At 39.1% G+C, this 15589-nt stretch overlaps 2 long non-coding RNA genes across 4 annotated transcripts; one reads left to right on the top strand and one right to left on the bottom strand.

Annotated features, from left to right (window-relative positions):
- The first annotated feature begins 571 nt into the window (after positions 1-571).
- On the top strand, positions 572-9498 carry LOC131203665 (uncharacterized). 2 transcript variants are annotated; one of them, XR_009156446.1, is made up of 3 exons: positions 572-655; positions 6568-6703; positions 9408-9498. It is a non-coding gene; the product is annotated as an uncharacterized LOC131203665 (long non-coding RNA). The 2 variants fall into 2 exon arrangements; XR_009156445.1 differs by lacking the exon at positions 572-655 and adding an exon at positions 5126-5712.
- LOC131203664 (uncharacterized) lies at positions 7700-15120 on the bottom strand. 2 transcript variants are annotated; one of them, XR_009156444.1, is made up of 4 exons: positions 14853-15120; positions 12814-12899; positions 11837-12002; positions 7700-11249 (listed from the first exon to the last, which is right to left on the bottom strand). It is a non-coding gene; the product is annotated as an uncharacterized LOC131203664 (long non-coding RNA). The 2 variants fall into 2 exon arrangements; XR_009156443.1 differs by having other exon boundaries at positions 7701-11249; positions 12814-15114.
- Positions 15121-15589: the final 469 nt, after the last annotated feature.

Genomic DNA, 15589 nt, shown 5'->3' with positions numbered 1-15589 from the left:
CTTTGCTTCTGAAGAAGAAGGACAGCAAGGAGTCCCATCCAGAGATCACCAATAATGACCCATGGCGGTGGGACAACCAAGAAGCCCACTTCTCTGGCTCCCGCCCATCCAGTTCCTCAGTCACACAGAGAGCCACGCAGGTCTTGCCTCTGCTTCTGAAGAAGAAGGACAGCAAGGAGTCCCATCCAGAGATCACCAATAATGACCCATGGCGGTGGGACAACCAAGAAGCCCACTTCTCTGGCTCCCGCCCATCCAGTTCCTCAGTCACTCAGAGAGCCACGCAGGTCTTGCCTCTGCTTCTGAAGAAGAAGGACAGCAAGGAGTCCCATCCAGAGATCACCAATAATGACCCACGCGGTGGGACAACCAAGAAGCCGACTTCTCTGGCTCCCGCCCATCCAGTTCCTCAGTCACTCAGAGAGCCACGCAGGTCTTGCCTTTGCTTCTGAAGTCTTCCCCAGCTCCAATGGAGGTCAAGAAGTGCTGCCTGATTTCACCCAGAGAACAACCTTCAGGACCCCTCCGAGGGCTCCTCAGGGGGAGATCAAGCCTGGCCTGAAAGAGCCCCCTCCCTTGCCAAGGGGCTTTCCCGAGAGGGAAAGGGCTCCGGTGAGAAAAGGCTCTCCAGATGCCGGCCGGCCTTTATATCCAGGTATAGATGCTGCAGAGCTGGGCTATCTATGGAACCAACCTTGTCCTATCACATCAGCCCATCCCACACAATCAATCAACAGAGCCAGAAAAGACCTTGGAGGTCTTCCAGTCCAACCTCCTGCTCAAGCAGGAGATGCTATACAATCCCAGACAAATGGCTATGCAGTCTCTTCTTAAAAGCCTCCAGTGATGAAGCCCCCATGATTTCTGGTGGCAAGCTGTTCCATTGGTTGATTGTCCTCACTGTTAGAAAGTTTCTCCTGAATTCCAATTTGCTTGTCTCCTTGAGTAGCTTCCATCCATTGTTTCTCTTCCTGCCTTCTGGTGCTTTGGGAAATAAGTTGACTCCCTCCTCTTTGTGGCAGCCCCTCAAATACTGGAAGACTGCTCTCATGTCACACACACACCCTTTCTTCTTTTCTCTAGACTAGCCAAATCCAAATCCTGCAACCGTCCTTCATCCGCAGGGGAGTTATCGTGCAGACTCCATCAGTCAAAAGGTTTCGACTGGTGGGTCTAGGAATAGGGTCTTCTACCACTGCCACTGTAAAAGGGAACATCTTGCCCTCAGAGGTGAGGAAAGACCTCCTCCTCTTGTGGCAGCCCTCAAATACTGGAAGACTGCTCTCATGTCACACACACACCCTTTCTTCTTTTCTCTAGACTAGCCAAATCCAAATCCTGCAACCGTCCTTCATCCGCAGGGGAGTTATCGTGCAGACTCCATCAGTCAAAAGGTTTCGACTGGTGGGTCTAGGAATAGGGTCTTCTACCACTGCCACTGTAAAAGGGAACATCTTGCCCTCAGAGGTGAGGAAAGACCTCCTCCTCTTGTGGCAGCCCTCAAATACTGGAAGACTGCTCTCATGTCACACACACACCCTTTCTTCTTTTCTCTAGACTAGCCAAATCCAAATCCTGCAACCGTCCTTCATCCGCAGGGGAGTTATCGTGCAGACTCCATCAGTCAAAAGGTTTCGACTGGTGGGTCTAGGAATAGGGTCTTCTACCACTGCCACTGTAAAAGGGAACATCTTGCCCTCAGAGGTGAGGAAAGACCTCCTCCTCTTAGCCTTTTCAAAGACTATAAATAAGTTATAAAATTACAACACTGTGAAATTTCAAAGCAATAGTGACATCAGTGGGGAGGTGTGAGCAAAGGTGAATGCAGCCAGGATGCGTTGGCAAGAGCTGTGTTACTGGACAGATGAATGCCAACCCATCTGAAATCTAAGATCTACAAAAAAACCATCCACCCTGTTACACTGTATGGCACTAAATGCTGGGCAGCAACAACAAGGATCGAAAGCTATTGGCGTGCCATAGAAATGCAAAGGATCCGTTGGATATCAGACACCTCCCTTCTCGACCACATCACAAATGACACCATTCAAATAATTTCTGCTTATTTGAAAGACTATACACAAGAAAAATATATTTTAGAATGGAAAATGTGGATTGATTATATTCAAAATAAGTATCAGATAAAAAAATATCGAATAGCATATGAGTAAATTTAGGAAATATTTTGTATTAGAGATATCTTTGAAAGAGAGGGGAATTGAGAGTGTGATTATGTGTGGAGTGACTAGAGATTATAATTTAAGATTTATTTTGGATTATGATTGTTAGTTTTGATACCCTGCATTTTGTTCGGGAAGTCGGGGTGGGTGGGGGTAAGGGGAGGGAACTGGGGGATGAGGGTAGAGGATGGAGTGATGGTACAGGGATTATTGAAGATGTATAAATATAATAAAATAAAATAAAATAAAATAAAATAAAATAAAATAAAATAAAATAAAATAAAATAAAATAAAATAAAATAAAATAAAATAAAATAAAATAAAATAAAATAAAATAAAATAAAATAAAATAAAATAAAATAAAATAAAATAAAATAAAATAAAATAAAATAAAATAAAATAAAATAAAATAAAATAAAATAAAATAAAATAAAATAAAATAAAATAAAATAAAATAAAATAAAATAAAATAAAATAAAATAAAATAAAATAAAATAAAATAAAATAAAATAAAATAAAATAAAATAAAATAAAATAAAATAAAATAAAATAAAATAAAATAAAATAAAATAAAATAAAATAAAATAAAATAAAATAAAATAAAATAAAATAAAATAAAATAAAATAAAATAAAATAAAATAAAATAAAATAAAATAAAATAAAATAAAATAAAATAAAATAAAATAAAATAAAATAAAATAAAATAAAATAAAATAAAATAAAATAAAATAAAATAAAATAAAATAAAATAAAATAAAATAAAATAAAATAAAATAAAATAAAATAAAATAAAATAAAATAAAATAAAATAAAATAAAATAAAATAAAATAAAATAAAATAAAATAAAATAAAATAAAATAAAATAAAATAAAATAAAATAAAATAAAATAAAATAAAATAAAATAAAATAAAATAAAATAAAATAAAATAAAATAAAATAAAATAAAATAAAATAAAATAAAATAAAATAAAATAAAATAAAATAAAATAAAATAAAATAAAATAAAATAAAATAAAATAAAATAAAATAAAATAAAATAAAATAAAATAAAATAAAATAAAATAAAATAAAATAAAATAAAATAAAATAAAATAAAATAAAATAAAATAAAATAAAATAAAATAAAATAAAATAAAATAAAATAAAATAAAATAAAATAAAATAAAATAAAATAAAATAAAATAAAATAAAATAAAATAAAATAAAATAAAATAAAATAAAATAAAATAAAATAAAATAAAATAAAATAAAATAAAATAAAATAAAATAAAATAAAATAAAATAAAATAAAATAAAATAAAATAAAATAAAATAAAATAAAATAAAATAAAATAAAATAAAATAAAATAAAATAAAATAAAATAAAATAAAATAAAATAAAATAAAATAAAATAAAATAAAATAAAATAAAATAAAATAAAATAAAATAAAATAAAATAAAATAAAATAAAATAAAATAAAATAAAATAAAATAAAATAAAATAAAATAAAATAAAATAAAATAAAATAAAATAAAATAAAATAAAATAAAATAAAATAAAATAAAATAAAATAAAATAAAATAAAATAAAATAAAATAAAATAAAATAAAATAAAATAAAATAAAATAAAATAAAATAAAATAAAATAAAATAAAATAAAATAAAATAAAATAAAATAAAATAAAATAAAATAAAATAAAATAAAATAAAATAAAATAAAATAAAATAAAATAAAATAAAATAAAATAAAATAAAATAAAATAAAATAAAATAAAATAAAATAAAATAAAATAAAATAAAATAAAATAAAATAAAATAAAATAAAATAAAATAAAATAAAATAAAATAAAATAAAATAAAATAAAATAAAATAAAATAAAATAAAATAAAATAAAATAAAATAAAATAAAATAAAATAAAATAAAATAAAATAAAATAAAATAAAATAAAATAAAATAAAATAAAATAAAATAAAATAAAATAAAATAAAATAAAATAAAATAAAATAAAATAAGATACAAACAACCATTTATAAATCATAAGATACCTAGGTTGTTGGCTATTCCTGCCGGCTTAGTATTATCTGCAAATTAGATAAATTCCCCTTCTATTCCATGTAGATAAAGACCCATTAAAGACTACTTGTTGAGTATGGTTTGTTAGACAGTTACAAATTTAGCTGATGCTGATGCTATCTATCCCACTTGTTTCTAGCTTACCAGGAAGTAGGTTGTGGTCTACTTTGTCAAATGCCTTGCTGAAGTCTAAGTATAGTATGTCCACAGCATTTCGCTGGTCTACTAATTTAGTCACTTTGTCAAATCATGAAATAAGATGGCTTTGTCCTGATCTGTTTTTAACAAACCCACGCTGGCTTTTAGCTATAACTTTATTTATTTCTAGATATTGGCACCTCTTTTTTTGATTGTCTTTTCGAGTATTTTCCCATGTATTGATGTTAGGCTGATTGGTCTGTAATTTCCTGGGTCCCACCCACCCCCCTTTTTGGGGGGAGATGGGAACCAAATCACTCTTTTCCACTCTTTTTTGGTAGGTTGGGCTATAGTTTCTTTTTGGGTGAAGACCAATGCAAAGAAGGAGTTAAGCAGCTCTGCTTTCTCTCTGCTGCCTTCAACTTCCTTGCTGTCTTCTCTCTTTAATGAACTTTTACTTTGGTTGCTGTGCCAAATAAGACAGTTGTAGAGGTGCAAATGAGAGACTCCATAATTCCTCTGTAGAACTGGCTCAGCAGTTCCTTGGGCAATCTGAGCTTTCTGAGTTGACTCAGGAAGAACATGTGATAAATAGATAGACAGGAGATGATAGATAGATAGATAGATAGATAGATAGATAGATAGATAGATAGATAGATAGACAGATAGATAGATAGATGATAGATAGGGAAGGAAATAGATAAATGATGTAGACAGAGAGATAGGTAGATGATAGATAGATGATAGATAGATAGATAGATAGATAGATAGATAGATAGATAGATAGATAGATAGATAGATAGATGATACAGATAGGCAAAGAGATAGAAAGACAGACAGACGGGAAAACCACGGACCCCTCCTTTCAACCTATAGTTACAAACCTTCTCCTTTATGGACAGGATCTCCTTCCAGTTTCAGCACTACAAGATGGATCATTCGCTGAGAAAGCTGCCCTTTCTGAAGAAGAAGGACAGCAAGGAGTCCCATCCAGAGATCACCAATAATGACCCACGCGGTGGGACAACCAAGAAGCCGACTTCTCTGGCTCCCGCCCATCCAGTTCCTCAGTCACTCAGAGAGCCACGCAGGTCTTGCCTTTGCTTCTGAAGTCTTCCCCAGCTCCAATGGAGGTCAAGAAGAAGGTTCAGCCTTCAGCGCTGGTGCTGCCTGATTTCACCCAGAGAACAACCTTCAGGACCCCTCTGAGGGCTCCTCAGGGGGAGATCAAGCCTGGCCTGAAAGAGCCCCCTCCCTTGCCAAGGGGTTTTCCCGAGAGGGAAAGGGCTCCGATGAGAAAAGGCTCTACAGATGCTGGCCGGCCTTTATATCCAGGTATAGATGCTACAGGGCTGGGCTACCTATGGAACCAGCCTTGTCCTATCACATCAGCCCATCCCACACAATCAATCAATCAATCAACAGAGCCAGAAAAGACCTTGGAGGTCTTCCAGTCCAACCTCCTGCTCAAGCAGGAGATGCTATACAATCCCAGACAAATGGCTATGCAGTCTCTTCTTAAAAGCCTCCAGTGATGAAGCCCCCATGATTTCTGGTGGCAAGCTGTTCCATTGGTTGATTGTCCTCACTGTTAGAAAGTTTCTCCTGAATTCCATTTTGCTTGTCTCCTTGAGCAGCTTCCATCCATTGTTTATCTTCCTGCCTTCTGGTGCAGGAAGTTGACTCCCTCCTCTTTGTGGCAACCCCTCAAATACTGGAAGACTGCTCTCATGTCACACACACCCTTCCTTCTTTTCTCTAGACTAGCCAAATCCAAATCCTGCAACCGTCCTTCATCCGGCAGGGGAGTTATGGTGCAGACTCCATCAGTCAAAAGGTTTCGACTGGTGGGTCTAGGAATAGGGTCTTCTCTACCACTGCCACTGTAAAAGGGAACATCTTGCCCTCAGAGGTGAGGAAAGACCTCCTCCCTCTTAGCCTTTTTCAAAGACTATAAATAAGTTATAAAATTACAACACTGTGAAATTTCAAAGCAATAGAAAATTCCAATTCCATATATAAGATGGTTGTCTAAAAAGATGAAGATCAGGAACTCGAGACTTATGACACATTTGACCCCTCCCTCTGGCTCAGCCTGGTTATCCACCATACACACCTTGTGTCTCTCTGCTTTGAGAAGGCTTTTCCCATTGAATTGCCCATCAATCTCAGTCTGTCTCTTTTTCTCAGAACTCTCCGATGAATGCTTTCGACATTTATGGGAGAGAAAGAAGCCACTGAAAGGAGACCAGTCAAAGAACTCCTGGACTTGATGGATGAGAGAGAAATGTTGGAGACCATCTTGGACAATCTTTGTCCTTTCCAGGTAAGCAGCTTGATTTATGTTGCGGTGGGCCCAGAGGTTGCAGAAGCTCGGCCTGCCTCAGTGGCCGGTAGACAAAAGTAGACAAATCACATTTGTCTACTTTTATCCCAAAAGTAGACAAATGTGATTATCAAGAATTTGCTGAACTCTGTTGCCCTTGGTGGAAGGATCATGGAATGACCATAGAATGATCACCTCAACCATTTCGGACTCCACCTCAACATCAAGACAACTGGGTACTTAGAGACTGTCACCACCCCTGGAATGCTTCAAATCAATGGAGAAAACCTAAAGAAGATGGACATTTTTTGGTATCTGGGATCCCACCTTCAAAGCAATAGTGACATCAGTGGGGAGGTGTGAGCAAAGGTGAATGCAGCCAGGATGCGTTGGCAAGAGCTGTGTTACTGGACAGATGAATGCCAACCCATCTGAAATCTAAGATCTACAAAAAAACCATCCACCCTGTTACACTGTATGGCACTAAATGCTGGGCAGCAACAACAAGGATCGAAAGCTATTGGCGTGCCATAGAAATGAAAAGGATCCATTGGATATCAGACACCTCCCTTCTCGACCACATCACAAATGACACCATTCAAATAATTTCTGCTTATTTGAAAGACTATACACAAGAAAAATATATTTTAGAATGGAAAATGTGGATTGATTATATTCAAAATAAGTATCAGATAAAAAAATATCGAATAGCATATGAGTAAATTTAGGAAATATTTTGTATTAGGGATATCTTTGAAAGAGAGGGGAATTGAGAGTGTGATTATGTGTGGAGTGACTAGAGATTATAATTTAAGGTTTATTTTGGATTATGATTGTTAGTTTTGATACCCTGCATTTTGTTCGGGGAAGTCGGGGTGGGTGGGGGGTAAGGGGGAGGGGAACTGGGGGGGGGATGAGGGTAGAGGATGGAGTGATGGTACAGGGATTATTGAAGATGTATAAATATAATAGAATAGAATAGAATAGAATTTTATTGGCCAAGTGTGATTGGACACACAAGGAATTTGTCTTGGTGCATATGCTCTCAGTGTACATAAAAGAAAAGATACATTCATCAAGGTACAACATTTACAACACACAATTGATGATCAATATATCAATATAAATCATAAGGATTGCCAGCAACAAGTTATAGTCATACAGTCATAAGTGGAAAGAGATTGGTGATGGAAACTATGAAACGATTAATAGTAGTGCAGATTCAGTAAATAGTCTGACAGTGTTGAGGGAATTATTTGTTTAGCAGAGTGATGGCCTTCGGGGAAAAAACTGTTCTTGTGTCTAGTTGTTCTGGTGTGCAGTGCTCTATAGCGTCGTTTTGAGGGTAGGAGTTGAAACAGTTTATGTCCAGGATGCGAGGGATCTGCAAATATTTTCACGGCCCTCTTCTTGATTCGTGCAGTATACAGGTCCTCAATGGAAGGCAAGTTGGTAGCAATTATTTTTCTGCAGTTCTAATTATCCTCTGAAGTCTGTGTTTTTCTTGTTGGGTTGCAGAACCGAACCAGACAGTTATAGAGGTGCAAATGACAGACTCAATAATTCCTCTGTAGAATTGGATCAGCAGCTCCTTGGGCAGTTTGAGCTTACTGAGTTGGCGCAGAAAGAACATTCTTTGTTGTCCTTTTTTAATGATGTTTTTGATGTTAGCTGTCCATTTGAGATCTTGCGATATGATAGAACCCAGAAATTTGAAGGTTTCTACTGTTGATACTGTGTTGTCAAGTATTGTGAGAGGTGGAAGTATGGAAGGGTTTCTCCTAAAGTCTACCACCATTTCTACGGTTTTGAGTGTGTTCAGTTCCAGATTATTTTGGTTGCACCACAAGGCTAGTCGTTCGACCTCTCGTCTATATGCGGATTCGTCATTGTCTCGAATGAGACCAATCACTGTTGTGTCATCTGCGAACTTCAGTAGCTTAACAGATGGATCATTGGAGATGCAGTCATTGGTATACAGAGAGAAGAGAAGTGGGGAGAGCACACAGCCTTGGGAGGCCCCTGTGCTAATTGTACAGGTATTTGATGTGATCTTGCTTAGCTTCACCTGCTGCTTCCTGTTTGTTAGGAAGCTTGTGATCCACTTACAAGTCTGTTCCGGTACCTGTAGCTGGTTTAGCTTAGTTAGAAGAATGTCTGGAATGATGGTATTGAATGCTGAACTAAAGTCTACAAAAAGGACCCTTGCATAGGTCTTTGGAGACTCAAGATGTTGTAGGATGTAGTGCAGAGCCATATTAACAGCATCATCTGTTGATCTAATTGCTAATTAATGTAGGGTCGGGTCTGCCCAGGTACCATTTTAGAATGGTGGAGAGGGAGAAAGGAGGAGAGAGTAGGAGATAGGAAAGAGGAGAAGACGGGTAGAGGAGGGAGAAGAGGAAGGAAGAGGGTAGAAGAGGGAGGAGGAAGGTGTAGGGCGGAGGGAGGAGAGGACGTAGATAAGAGAAGGGGAGGAAGGTCTGGAAAGTAGAAGAAGGTAGAAGAGGGAAGAGAGTTAAAAGGAGGGGGTGGTGACTGGGCAAGCCCGACTAATTGTATATAACTGTACATTGGATGAGTTGTTGGATATGAATGTAAAAATAAAACTTTTTTATTAAAAAAAATAAAACTGTTCCTTCCTTTGCTCCTTCACTTTCTCACAACTTCATTTTTGTTGTTCTTGTTGTTGTTGTCAAAGCAGATTCCTTCAGACCAAAAACTGCCCAGGAAGAAAACAACTAGATTGCCCCCCATCCAGCAAAGCACATCCCACTTCTCATCTAAAGACAAGGTAAATATGCTGAGGTTTTACACTTTTAGGGCCGCAATTGTCTTAGATGCAATGTCAGAAGAAGACAGCTTGCCGTGGCCGACTCACCGATGCCCACAAGCCATGGCAGACTCGCCATGAGTTAATTCAGCAATATCCTTCTTTCCAATAATGTTAAAAATCATTTTAACGTTTGTCATTCACATTTCATTTGGACCCTCCTATGGGAATGGGGGTTTAAAGTAGCTTTTTAAGAAGAAGAATGGCAATTCTTGACTTATTAGATTTATATGTTGCCCAATCAGGTCACCCGGAACCACTTTCCCTGTGCTTGACCGCAGGGAGTCCATTTTTGATTATAATTTATCCAATATTTCCTTTTCCTGGCCAATTGGTGGAGCTCCCTAGGACTCACAGACTCTTTTTCCCACCTTCAGATTATGCTATATAAATATTATGGGGTGAAGCTGCAAAAATCAAGGCAGAAAGATTTAGTGACGGAGGAGCTCAGAAAACTTCTAAGTTTTTCATTACAGGAAGAAACAGACAGAGAGGTGAGTGGGAGTGGGATGCCTGCGGGGGCTGAGACTTCTATCTTTGTGGGGTCCTTAGTGCTCTCTGAGCTTGGATGTTTTCTTGCAGATGTTTAGTGACCCAACTAGGTCATGTCATCAGTGCTAGAAGGGAACAGATTTTGCAGAGTGGAGGTGAAGGGAGGAGGAGGAGGAGGAGGAGGAGGAGAAGGAGGGGAATTGTGGGGTCTTTGGTGCTCTCTTAACTTGATTGTTTTCTTGTAGATGTTTCATTACTCAAGTAGGTAACATCATCAGTACTAGAAGATAATGGGGGTTACAGGGAAGAGGAGGAGGAGGAGGAGGAGGAAGAGGAGGAGGTGGAGGAGGAGGAGGACTGTGGGGCCCTTGGTGGTCTCTGTGCTTGGTTGTTTTGTTGCAGACATTTCATTAGCCAGCTAGGTAATTTCATCAGTGCTAGATGGGCCTGGGGTTTGAAGAGAGGAGGAGGAGCAAGAGGAGGTGCAGAAGGGAAGGAGAAAGCAGAAGATAAAGAAAAAGGAAATGTGCAAATGTCCTAATTCACAAACATTGCTTTGCTTAGGGAATCTCGGAAAGCATTCACATCGTTGCCTATTGCCACCTGCCACAAATTTTAGGGGTCCTGGAGGAGGCTGGTCACTTCCATCAGCCAGGACAATTTAATTTCAAAGAGAGGAAGCCACCAGAAAGTCACAGAGCCACAGGTGCCAATGGAGAAGGGTGATAAAAACCATCAACCATCGACGCTGCCTTTTCTTTTTATGTGCCTAGGCTGCTGTGCACAATACATGAAACCAGATGTGGTGACTTCCAGAAAAATTGAAGAAGTTTTGCTGAGGGAGGACTTCTTCATTTCGGGCCCAACAATGTTTTGTAATAACGTCTCCAAAATGGCTACGGTATGTTTTAGTGCAGCAATTTGCCTGGCTCCTTGTTGATCTTCCTTTCTCTCCTCCTCTTGAGTGGAGAAACTCAAAAAAGTCAATATCAGAGTGGGGACGGCATGCTCCAAAGGCAGGAGGGTGGATATCCATCCCCCACAATGTCTAGGAGCAGGCGATTGCAGCTGCCATGTTGGCTTCTTTCACCCACATCCTAACTTCACCTGATGGGTGACACCTCCCTTCCAGCTGGTCTTCAGGGAAAGCAAGGAAGCACGAAGAGGATTCTTACATCGTCGTGGAAACGGGACCTGGCAGGGAGAATGTGGAAACAGGCCCTGGAGAAAGACAGGACAATTTAATTTCAAAGAGAGGAAGCCACCAGAAGGTCACAGAGCAGGGGTGAAATGCTACCGGATTGGACGGGATCGCACGAGTAGATAGCGGAAATTGGTTTTGGTTCCCCGATCCGGTAGCAAAAATCTGTGGCCCCACCTCTCCGCTCATTCCCCCGTACATCCCCCCTCCGCTCATCGGCCCCCCAATCGCCAGTCGCCTGCTTGCCTATTTTTCACTTTTCTTCCCAATCACTCAGTGCTTTTTTCCCGCCACTCGGCACTTCAGGCACCACCCACTATACCCCCGGCCTATATAAGGTCCCCTTTCTACGCGGCCTAGCTACTTCACCCAGAAGTTTGCTGGCCACTCGGACCTCGCTGCCTTGCCTCGGACCTCGCCTGGATGCCTCACCGAAAAAGGTAAGGATCGCCGGTTGAGGCCTAGCGTGCCGTCCCCCCCCCCCCCCACCATGGGGATGATTTGCGGGCCATGGGCTACCCCCCCCAGGGTCCCTTGGTCCCCTTGCCTGCCTGCCTGGCCTGGCTAACCACCCCCCTTTCCTCCCCCCAGCCTCCAGCTTGCTTACCTTCTCTGAAGAGACGAAATCCCCAGCCGCTGCATACAACGTCTGCCTCCTTCGCTTCCTGAGAGCCCTGTGATCAATTGCATCGGCTAGCAGGCTTTCTTCATCAGGGAGGCTGTGAGCTGCTGATTCTGCCTGTTCTGATCCTTCAACTGGTTACGTTTTTTTTCTTTTTTGGTGGGAGATTTAAAAAAAAACAGTTAACTGACGGGTTTTTTTTATTTGTAGTTTAGGAAGTTTTAAATTTAGCTGCTTTTATCTAAAAATAAAATAAAATAAATATTTGTGAGAGCTTTCTGAGATTTGGTGTGTTTCTGTAGTGTTTCACAAACACACACTATCTCACAAAGCTGTATGTGGCATTTTGTGTGTTTGTGTGTCAGTGTTGTGTTGTGTGTAAAGTGTAAAAGTGCTTTTTTCAATTTTTTTTGGCTTTTTGGGGCTGTGAGCTGCTCCTGCTTGCTGCAGGGGCCATTTTAGGTCAGGCACAGCTGTTTCCTAGTTGTGGGTGAGTCTTTGGTGTGGTGTTGTGTTGTGTTGTGTCTTAAGTATGAAAGTGCTTTTTTTTTGGCTTTTTGGGGCTGTGAGCTGCTCCTGCTTGCTGCAGGGGCCATTTTAGGTCAGGCACAGCTGTTTCCTAGTTGTGGGTGAGTCTGGGGTGTGGTGTGGTGTTGTGTTGTGTGTTAAGTGTGAAAGTGCTTTTTTCTCTTCTTTTTTTGGCTTTTTGGGGCTGTGAGCTGCTCCTGCTTGCTCCGGGGGGCCATTTTAGGTCAGGCAGAGCTGTTTCCTAGTTGTGGGTGAATTTAAATTTTCCCCTTCCAAATCCTCGTCAGTTTCTTTTTCTATATATTTCAACAAATTTCGAAGAATTGCCTATTAAGGATTCACACATATTTTTAAACATCAGAAATAACTCTCCATAAATCTGCAACTCCATTTTAGAACAATTTAAAAAATTATTAAAAACTCCCCAATTATACCTCTTCACAGTTAGCCAAAATTTAGAGTCTATTTAATTTTCTTTTTTCTCCTCTTTTCTTCCTTTTTTTTCAATTATTCCTCTTTTCTGCAGAAGGAAAATATTGTCCTCAGTTGTTAATAATAATAATTTTCATATATAATAATAATATATAATTATAAATAAATAAATAATAATTATCAGAAATAATCAAATCCAATTAAAAGGCTGTCTTCCAAAAGAGAGAAATGAAAAAAAAATGAAAAACACAATTACTCCTTAATAGTTCTCACAGTGTCCAAATTATCTTCTTCTATATGGCCAAGGTCAGGTCTTCCAGCTGTTGCTGCTTCTTTTTTGTCTATTTAACTAAAGTATTACAGTACCTTTTCTTTCCTCCAGCAGATGGCACTCTCCATTTCCATTCCATACAAAATAGTCGATTAAAACCAGCTAATTGTTGAAATATCCAGGAATTTTAAGGTACTCATACAAAATACTATTTTCTCCTGAAAATCACTTTTTTTCCTTCTAAAATGTTCGGCTTTCCCCAATTTTCCAAGTATAGAATTTCTTCTTGGACTGTTTGTACTACAATCTCCACATTTTTTTCCGCATGTGCTTTATTTTTTCCAAGTGCCAGATAGCCACTAATCCAAGCTCCAAATTTCTTTTAAAACTCCACTTTCAAGTTTTCCTTTAAGTATAGATTGGCAATTATCTCACCCAGTTCCAGCACTCCATCCAAACATCACTCCAGCTCAATTCTTGGGTCCGGTTGTCCCAGCTTCAAGGTGGCCACCAGAAGATGGCCACCACCCACATTGCTTATCAGGAGAGCTTTTTTCTGTTCCAGCAAAGAAATAGCCAATTCCTCGCGGTCCACGAAATGCCTCTCCTTTCTTCACCATCCCTTCAAGACAGCTATAGCCCGAAAGCCTCCTGGCAGTGGTTTGTCCGGCTGGATATCATGAGGCTCATCAGAGCCCGCTATTTTCCACTTCGTTCCTGCCACGACATCAAACTTGAAGTCCAAAAATAAATATTTTCTAAATGATTTGGGATTGATGATCGCTATTCTGGAAGAAATCTCACTTCTTTCAACTGCACTGCAGGCAAGCAATACAGACCTCATAAAGGCTGGTGAGTAGATCAATGAAAGCATTTGAACAGCTTACAAAGGGAAAGGGTCCATACGAAAGAAAAGTTGACAAACTAATTACTTCAGAAACCTTCAAAAATATAAACTTTGTAGAAAATCATCGATTTGTTGGACTTCATCGGGAAAGACTTTTAGGAAGCATCGTAACAAATTTGCAGAAAAGACTAATGGACTGTGAATTTTTAAAAACAGGTAGCCGATTGCAAGACACCACAAATAAATTACAATTTCTATATTTTTTGGTGCCAGAGTACTGGGATTTTGAAGAAGTAGTAGTTCCATGGACAGCAGCTGAAGAACAACTGCGCACATTTTCAATTACAACATTAACATCAACGACCATTGAGATTTTGTGGAGAATGTGTTAAAAGATTCAAAGAACTATGCAATTCCTGACAGTATTAAAAAAGCTAAAGATATTGTCAGAACAATTGCTGTAAATTCTGCAGAAGCGGAAAGGGGTTTTTCAAAAATGAACATCATATGTTCAGAGAGCAGAAGTCACCTAACTATTTCTAATTTAACCAACATCATGACTATCAATGTTATTGGACTAGCTCTTCCAAAATGAGACTCAATTCCTGCAGTAAAAAAGTGGTGAAGAGAACACCATTGCTTAGCCAATGATCCGAGAATCAAGATCAAGAAACGTGGAAATGAGGAGAGTGCTAATGAAAAAAATGAGGTGGAAACATCTTAAAGTTAAAGAGTAACACTTTTATGTAAGTTTTTGTGTATCTCTTTTATTGTCTTGTGTACTTCTTTTATTCTTATTTAAGTATTAAATGGTTAAATTTGTATATCACGGTATATCTTCTTTTTGTAGGTAATTATCATTGGTGCAAAGAAGTTATATCAAAGACAACACTTTTATTGCTCTTATGTAAGTATTTGTGTACCGCTTTTATTGTCTTGTGTAGTTTCGATTCTCTCGCCCTTCTGTTCAACATCTATATGAAGCCGTTGGGTGAGATCATCAGTGGCTTCGGGGTGAGATACCAGCAGTACGCTGATCAGTACGCTGATGACACCCAGCTGTACTTTTCCACCCCGGGCCACCCCAATGAAGTTGTTGAAGTGCTGTCCCGGTGTTTGGAGGCCGTACGGGTCTGGATGGGGAGAAACAGGCTCAAGCTTAATCCCTCCAAGACGGAGTGGCTGTGGATGCCGGCATCCCGATTCAGTGACTGTTGGAGGCAAGTTATTGGCCCCAAAGGATAGGGTGCGCAACTTAGGTGTCCTCCTGGATGAACGGCTGTCGTTTGAAGATCATTTGACGGCCGTCTCCAGGAGGGCCTTCCACCAGGTTCGCCTGGATGCCTCACCGAAAAAGGTAAGGATCGCGGTTGAGGCCTAGCTACTTCACCCAGGCGTTTGCTGGCCACTCGGACCTCGCCTGGATGCCTCACCGAAAAAGGTAAGGATCGCGGTTGAGGCCTAGCTACTTCACCCAGGCGTTTGCTGGCCACTCGGACCTCACTGCCTTGCCTCGGACCTCGCCTGGATGCCTCACCGAAAAAGGTAAGGATCGCGGTTGAGGCCTAGCTACTTCACCCAGGCGTTTGCTGGCCACTCGGACCTCACTGCCTTGCCTCGGACCTCGCCTGGATGCCTCACCGAAAAAGGTAAGGATCGC

The sequence above is a fragment of the Ahaetulla prasina genome, chromosome 9 (assembly GCF_028640845.1).
Source record: "Ahaetulla prasina isolate Xishuangbanna chromosome 9, ASM2864084v1, whole genome shotgun sequence".
Classification (NCBI taxonomy): Eukaryota; Metazoa; Chordata; class Lepidosauria; order Squamata; family Colubridae; genus Ahaetulla; species Ahaetulla prasina.
This window is presented reverse-complemented; position numbering and strand designations above follow the sequence as displayed.